The sequence below is a fragment of the Mustela lutreola genome, chromosome 1, assembly GCF_030435805.1.
Source record: "Mustela lutreola isolate mMusLut2 chromosome 1, mMusLut2.pri, whole genome shotgun sequence".
NCBI classification, from domain to species: Eukaryota; Metazoa; Chordata; class Mammalia; order Carnivora; family Mustelidae; genus Mustela; species Mustela lutreola.
The window spans coordinates 89287212-89295764 of NC_081290.1; positions in this window are offsets into that span (position 1 = coordinate 89287212).

An 8553-nucleotide genomic window follows, 5' to 3' on the forward strand; every position below is an offset into this window, starting at 1 on the left:
GGCTTCATATAATGCATTGACAAAATTTTCCCATTTTTCTGTTTTGTTTTGTTTTTGGAAGAGTTTGTGAATATGTTACTCTTTCTTTAAACATTTAGTAGAACTCACCCATAAAGTCATCTGGGCCTGGGGTTTTTTGGAGGATTTTTTTTAATCACGAATTTAATCTCTTCATTTATTATTGGTTTATTCAGATTTTAAATTTCTTCTTGAATCAGTTTCAGTAGTTTGTGTCTTTCTAGGTTTTTTGTTTTGCTTTGTTTTGTTTTGAGGGAGAGAGAGAAAGAGAGCACAAGTAAGGGGTGGAGGGGCATAGGGAGAAGGAAAGAGAGAATCTTTAGTAGGCTCTATGCTCAGTGCAGAGCCCAATGTGGGGCTCAATCTCGCAACCCTGAGATCATGACCTTAGTCAAAATCAAGAGTCAGATTCTTAACTGACTGAGCCACCGAGGTGCCCCAGGTCTTGGAATTTTTAAGTTTCATCTAAGCTATTGAATTTTTTGGTGTATAATTTCTATTGCATTCTCTATGATCATTTCTATTTCTATAAAGTCACAGTAATATCCCACCTTCCATTCTACGACACAGAGACATAGAACTAAATACAGTAATATTTTCTTCAGTTTCCCAGAATTAGGCAATAGTTCACTAAAATCAGAAAACACATGGTTCTTGATTTTATCCTAAATTTTCTGAAAATGGGCCACAATTCTTCCTCTAAACTTTAAAATCATTCATATTTTCTATTATTAATCATTTATCATTCTGTCATCCTGCATCTTTTAGGGTTCAATTACTGACAGCAGAACAAACATAGACTCTACCCTCGTGTATTTAAATATGTCAAGCCTTTTTTTTCTTTTAATTTTTTTTTTTTTTTTAAGTTACCCAACATTGACAGGTGGAGAACTGGGAAGCGAGCTCCTGCTGCTGGCTCCAAGACCACACAGTTTCTGCCACTATCCATTCCATGTGAATGGACAACCTATGATCTGCTGTTTAACACTGGAGAATGAGGAACTGAGCCCTGGGACCTCTGCATTCACCGTCACAGAAAAGCCAAAAGTTTCTGTGACTATCTTTACCAGCAGAATCCAGAGTTTTGCCCATACTAGTTTTATCATTATTTCTTCTTCTTCTTATTATTATTATATATCATATTATTTCAAGGTGGTACTATTGGGGACACATAGGTTTCCTACTGCTTTTATTATAATTTATTTATAACTTACGCCACTTAGAAATATAAACAAAGTTTAAGAGTAATTTTCTCCCATTAGTTACAATATCCATCTCCAGTAGTATCTTTTTAAATGTGTTCTTTGCTCCTTTCAGCTTTTACAATACCTTTAGAAACATCCTTTTCTTCATAAAACTCATGTTGCGTAGCTCCTAGCATTGACATTTTTGTTCTTTGAGTCAAGGTTTCCTCTCTACAGCATCATTACATATTTTTGAGATAAAAAGTATTTACGGGGGCACCTGGGTGGTTCAGTGGGTTAAGCCTCTGCCTTACACTCAGGTCATGATCCCATGGGATAGAGTCCCACATCGGGCCCTCTGCTCAGCAGGGAGCCTGCTTCCCCCTCTCTCTCTGCCTGCCTCTCTGCCTACTTGTGATCTCTCTCTCTGTCAAATAAAATAAAATAAAATAAATAAAATCTTTTTTAAAAAAAGTACTTGTTTTCCAAGTACTTGAAAGAGCACATACATTTAAGATGTCTGAAACTACAGTGGTATATAGCAACAAATACTTACTTGAAGTCATAAAGAGAAGAAACAAATTACATGACATGAGGGGGTCATAATTTAAAAAAAAATACATAATCTTCACTCAAATCAGTGGGAAAAACAGCCAAGTGAGAATCCTGACTGAAGAGTAATTTGCAATAATGTTTTCACTTTTGACTTAAATCCATTTGTATTACGGTGCAAAATAGGAGACTCTTGGATATGAAAAACAATACTCCGTATTGAGATTCCCAGCACAGAGCTGTATGCCTTTTTCTTGCTGTCTTCATACTACCAGAATATCTAATCTGCATTCACTACACATTCTTTCCATATCTTATTTAACTTCATCAACCTATTCCAAGTTTAATTCAGTGAAATCTCTTGGCACTTCTCTTTTTCTACTAGAGAGAGAGAGAGAGAGAGAGAGAGGACATAAATCATAAGCACTGAGCTCAGAAAACAAAAGTAATTTTAGAATTTTTCTCTATTGACACCAATGTTGGCTTTCTTATAAACTGTGCTCCATGTTTTCTTACTGAGTGACATCTTAGCTTACTCCATTGAAGATAGTTGTCAGATGGCATATATTTAAATATTTCAGATTTCCAGAGAGATCAGTTATCACATTAGAAACTTTGAAAAATAGAAAAAAATCTAAAAGTTAATCATTTTTGGAGCCACTGGGTGATGGATCTGGTAACAATTTACATGTGTTATGACTAAATCCTCCTGAGAAAGTGGAGGCCAAAGTGAAGTGAGGTTAATAGAGGTAGAGCAGGACCAGATCTAAATCTAAAACCTGCAGTTCTTCATGCACCAGGGTGCTCAGCGGTGGCACATAAGACGAATTTTTGGTGGCATTGAGTTGAACATTTTGAAACTTAAATGTCATATATTTATTTAATATGCCCTGGAAAAAAATGATGATTATATCAAGATTATAATTTCTGAAAGAAGAGTTTGGTGAGTCACAGAAAAAACTTTGAGGCCGAAATCCTGTGAGGCTGGTACTGAAGACAGGCTCACCACCTCCATTCCCACCTGCATGAAGTGGAATTTCTGCACGCTGCAGTCTGGGAGACAAGGATGACATATCCCAGGTGCCTTTAGAGGTCAGGCTTCCCTGTGATCTACCATCAGCCTGGGATCTAGGAGACACACCTATTACATTTATGTATCTACCTTCATAACTGTCACTCCTAATTATTTAAGAGCATAAATCGAACTTAGAAAGCCCCACTTCTACTCCTCATGCTGCCTCTGTGGAAAAATCCAGCCATGGGAGCAGCTGGCTTTCTGTGACCGCTGCAGCAGAGGCCCCTCAACTCTCTTCCATCACTAATCTATTTCACTCCCATGTATCATATAGAGTTAGGGTTTGGTTGAAGACAACAGAACACTCTTTACTCAATTTATGTCAAAAAAAGTTATAGCGGAGTTTTGTGGTGACTCCTAGTATTTTTGGAAGGGCTGGGAGAGCAAGCTCTAGACTGAGGTTGCAGGAATTACTCTCATAAAGTGCAACTGACTTGACTAAAAGCCTTTTTCTCTGATACAATCTGGAAGAGGAGGAATCAAGAGACTACCCCTGCAATTGTTGACGTCAAGACCCCATCTTGTTTGTCATGATTCACGCACTGCGTGGATTGTGATTTGTTCATTTCAAATTAACTATTTTTCTCTTTTATGTTTTTATCTCTTTCCTTTTCACATTTTTTTTTTTTTAAGATTTTATTTTATTTGTCAGAGAGAGACAGAGAGCACCAGCAGGGGGAGCAGCAGGCAGAGGTAGAATCAGACTCACCACTGAGCAAGAAGCCCGATGGGGGACTCCATCCCAGGACCCTGAGCCTAAGGCAGACTCTTAACTGACTGAGCCACCCAGGTGTCTCCCCTTTTCACATGTTTAAGTAAAACAGTCTGTTGATAACGAAGATAGGCAGAGCTATCCTTTAAAAGTAAAGATAGCCTAAACTTACCAAGTGCATATCGTAAATACACTGTGAAATGCTATAGTTCTTTTTTAAAGATTTTATTTATTTATTTGACAGAGAGAGATCACAAGTAGGCAGAGAGGCAGGCAGAGAGAGAGAGGGGAGGAAGCAGGCTCCCTGCTGAGCAGAGAACCCGATGCGGGACTCGATCCGGGGACCCCGAGATGATGACCCAAGCCGAAGGCAGCGGCCTAACCCACTGAGCCACCCAGTGCCCCTGATATGCTATAGTTTTAAAAAAATTATATCTTTCCATTCTTTGCACCAAATCTGACCTCCATCTCTGAGGCGCTTGTCTTTTTTTCCACATTGTTCTGTAGGTGGCGCCATTGCCACATAGTGGCAGGTCAGCTGCGTAAAAAATTGGCCTTCAAGAGGAGTCAGAACAGGTTAATTTTAAGGATCATCTGCAACTCCAGCACAAGGTTGGGTCAGAGCTAAGTTTTTTCAGGTTTGGTCTGTGGTTAAATGTTGGCGAATTGCCTTTACTGCCTGGAAAGTAAAGGTAAAAAAGAGTTGGCAGTATTAATTCACAAGTGGGTTTCTCAGCAAGACAGAGGGTGCAGTGCCTTAGCCTTTAGTGGGAAGCCCTTGACAGCCCAGCTCTTGCCTTGTTTTGCTTCTTTCAGAGCTCACCTGGGCTGGTATGCAAATATGCCATTCTTCTCAAGAGACCGTCTTCACCTGTGGGAAGGTGGGGAGGAGTTGCCTGGGAGAAGAATGTTTACATGCTCAGGAAAGATTCACCCAACCATGACTCTGGCTCAGCTCTTTTGGGTGTAGTCCACTGTACTCTCAGCACTGTGGGCTGCTGTGTATTTCACAGAGTATAACTTGTACTTCACAAGCAGATTGTTGCGAGGTAGAGATTTTGGTTGGCTTATTTGTTTCTACTTTAAAAAAAAAAAGAAAAAAATATAGTCTGGAAGAATGATTTCCATATCTTAAAACAAAAATTTCCTGAGCCCCACCCACACAGATTACAATGCAATTAGGTTTGAGGCAAAACTTGAGACTCTCTATTTCTAAATGCTCTGTGAAACACTCCAAGAATTTGGTGAGTCTTGGAAGCCTGGCCTGTAAAGAACAAATAAGAAAACTGGTGTTAGAAACCAAAAAAAAAAAAAAAAAATGGCTACACTCCCAGAGCTGGTGCTTTGATGTGAAAATCAATACATTTACAAACCTGGAAATGAATAAAAAGATGGCTGAGGGTGAGAAGTGGAAATTTGGATTTCTGGAATTTAAATCCCTTCACTGCCTTCCGATGACACTTTAATCAAAATTGCTTTTTCTCTCAAGTCCACGTTAATACATTGTAAGAGTAGAATCATGCTCACCTTCCAATGATATCTAATAATGGAATAGAACATATGTGTGGTTAAAAAAAAATAATAATCTTTGTGCTGGCTTGGTTCTTTATGAGCTGGTCTCTGGTTATTGGGCACGCTGCACACTTACATGTCTTGTTGCAAACTTTCTACTACATAAAGTATCAAGTGAATGGAGATGGCGGGGGAATCTAATACACTCCACTGTGCAATTTAAGTTGACTAAGGGGGGGGCCATCTGGGTGGCTCAGTCAGTTGAGCATCCGACTCTATTTCGGCTCAGGTCATGATCTCAGGTTGTGATTCAAGCCCCACATCAGGTTTTGTGCTCAGTGGGGAGTCTGCTTGTCTCCTTCTCCCTCTTCTTTTGCCCCTCCCCCTGCTTGCCCTCTCTCTCTTAAATAAGTGAATAAATCTTCTTAAAAAATAAAAAATAAATACATAAATATATAAATACACAAGTAAATAAACTAATAGAGAAATGTAGTCCCAAGCTTCAGGCATATTGATATGGAGTGGGAACGAAAACGGGGACTATAATAAGGTACATGTTGTTTCTAAGAGCATATCAAAATAACATGAGTGAGAAGCCCAAGGTAGAAACTCAGTTCAAATAGTTCAACCTTGTGTTTAAAAAAAAAAAAAAATCATATCCTTCTCTTCTTTACCGACTATAGATATTATTTCTTTTTGCATTAATAGATTACATTTTATTATTATGTTTTATTATTAACTTTTTGTTATACATTTTTGCATCACTATTTTAGAGATTACCTTAGAAATTCAAAATACAATCATGACTACATAAAAGTAGTAGAAGTAGTAGAAGTCCTAAGTACTGCAAGGAGATTATAATAGCTTAACTCCATTTATCCTCTTACCATTATTTTTGCTGTTGTCTCATTTTTTCCCCATCTGCCTAAGTTATAAACTCTTGAATTTCTATTCCTGTGCTTCTGTTTTTTCATCTGGGCCATTATCTTTGACATGAAAAGCAATCTTTAGTATTTCTTCTATTACAGGTCTACTAGCAACAATTCTTTCAGCTTTGGCTATATGAAAAGTCTTTATTTCTTCATTTTTGGAAGAATATTTTCACTCTGTATAGAGTTCTAGGTTAGAAGGTTTTGTTTTTGTTTTTGTTTTTGTTTTCTCATTCAGTTCTTTAACAGTACTTTCTAGCAAATAATGTGGGGTTTTTTTCCTCTTTTAAGGATTTTCTCTTATTAGTTTTAGAGTAAGAGTTGAAGTTTCTTAGTATATATCATGCTTAGAATCCATGAACTTCTTGAATCTGTGGGTTATTTTTCACCAGATTTGAGAAGGTTTTGGCCATTACTTCCTCAGATAGTTCTTTTGTCCCAATTCTTCTCTCCTTTTGGGACTCCAACTGTGTGCCTGTTAGGTATCTTAATGATATATCATATCTCTTATACATTACATTTGTTTTTTTCCACTCTTGTTGGCTGCCTGTGCCTCCTAAATACTTTCTATTGACCCATTTTGAGTCTACAAACCTTGTCTTGTGTGTTCAACCTGTTCTTAAGCTCATCAAAAATTTCTTAATTTCAAATTCTGTGTTTTGCATTTCTCGAATGTTTGATTCTTTCTTACAGACTCTAATTCTCTATTCCAATCCGCTGTCCTTTCATCTGTTTTCTCCATATTTATTTAAACTTTCTTTAATTTATTAATCCTGGGTACTTAAAGTCTTAATTCTTTACCACAACTTCTGGATTTTCTCTAAGTTTGTACTTACTGACTACTTTATCTCATTCCCCTTTGGAACCACTGTTTTATGTTTTTATAGTATTTTAGATTCTCGTTTCTTGTACCATTTACTTCTTCTGAGGTCTGTGCATCCACCAGTTCATCTGGGATTTTTAATAGTACTTCTTACTCTATCCTGTTTTTTATAACGTTTATCCCTTATGAGGCCTGTATTGAAAGATACCTTTCAATTGTAGAGAATTCAGAGTTCTTTCTATTTGTAAGTTGTTGAAAAGTAAACCCCTGAGAATAGTATTTTGAGAAACTGTTTCGAGAAATTTTTGTGTTCCAGACACTGCATAGAAGCATGAAATACTAGAATTTAAGGGTTATTCATGCTTAATATATTCTGTAAATGCTACCTGCAGCTTGTTAGTCCAGATTAACTTTATTTTTCTATGACCATATTTCTCTCTGTATTTTATATTTGTGGCAAGAAGAGCATTTATTTTAATGTTTACTTTCAAAAAGGGAAAGTGAAGCTTCTGATTTGCCCCATTATGAAAAGGGTTCTCTCTTTTGGAAATTATGGCTCACATAGAATTCTTTTCCTTTCCCAATTCATCAATTCCACTTCTCATGTCCCAAATATTATTCTTTTATTTAACTGCTTCATAACCATATGAGCTACATAAATGTTATTTATGTATAGACTAATGTCAGAATCATTTATTTAGCTATAAACTGATATTCCACTAAAAAGTGAACATGTTACATGTGCTTCGTACTCAAAGGAGCCTCAAACATTTGAGACCCATTTAACTGTAGGGAAGGAAGGGAAATTAATCTAGGGGATTCAGTCCCTGAGCCCATTTTAGAACAGCATCATACATTTTAAAGTAAGTAGGCTCATTTTCTTTGTTTTTCAACGTATTTTATTAAACCTTTACTATCAGGAATGATTAATAAAAGAATATGCCTTCACTATGCAGACATCCTTTCTTCTATTAGGGTCACCATGACCTAGAAGCATTCTTTCGAACTTGCAGGAGAAATAGCCCCAGATTATTTGCCCTTCATAGCCCTTTAGGGTACATATAATAATATAAGTTTACTTTGATTATGAGTCCATTACCATATATATATGTGCGTGTGTGTGTGTGTGTGTGTGTGTGAAATTTCAGTCAAACAAGATTTATAAACAAATTTTAAATAGATTTGCAGAAATTATTTGTTCATCTCCCTCGGGTAATAAAGGAATATTGGTTTTGCTTTGCTTTGCTTAGCTCTTGAGAAAATATGGCATATCTTGTTTAATAGACAAAAGAGACAGCATGTTGAACCTCATTAGTTCCTTTGGAAGGAAAAATCAGAGACAGCAGTGTCAAGACAGCCTCATACTCATGTAGGGGATTTTTCTGAGGGTTTCCAGTAATATCCACCCACCTCCTTAAACTCTGGTTCTCTGCCTTGACATATAATTCCCAATACTACACACAATTTTCCTCTGATTAATATTTCAGTCCTTACATTCAGATTCACAGTATTTTAAACTAGCAACCTCTCGGCTATCATCTAATGGTGTGTATGGGGGAAACCTTTACTCTGTCCTACCTATTATCACTCCATTTACCTACCTTCTGACTACTATAAATAATTTATAACCTCCACATACAGTAATCTACACTCATGAGAATATTTTCGAGCACTGAAGCAGAGAATCATGAGGATATATCATTGGAAAATCCATGAAAAAATTATTACTACTTTACATTGATAGGTCA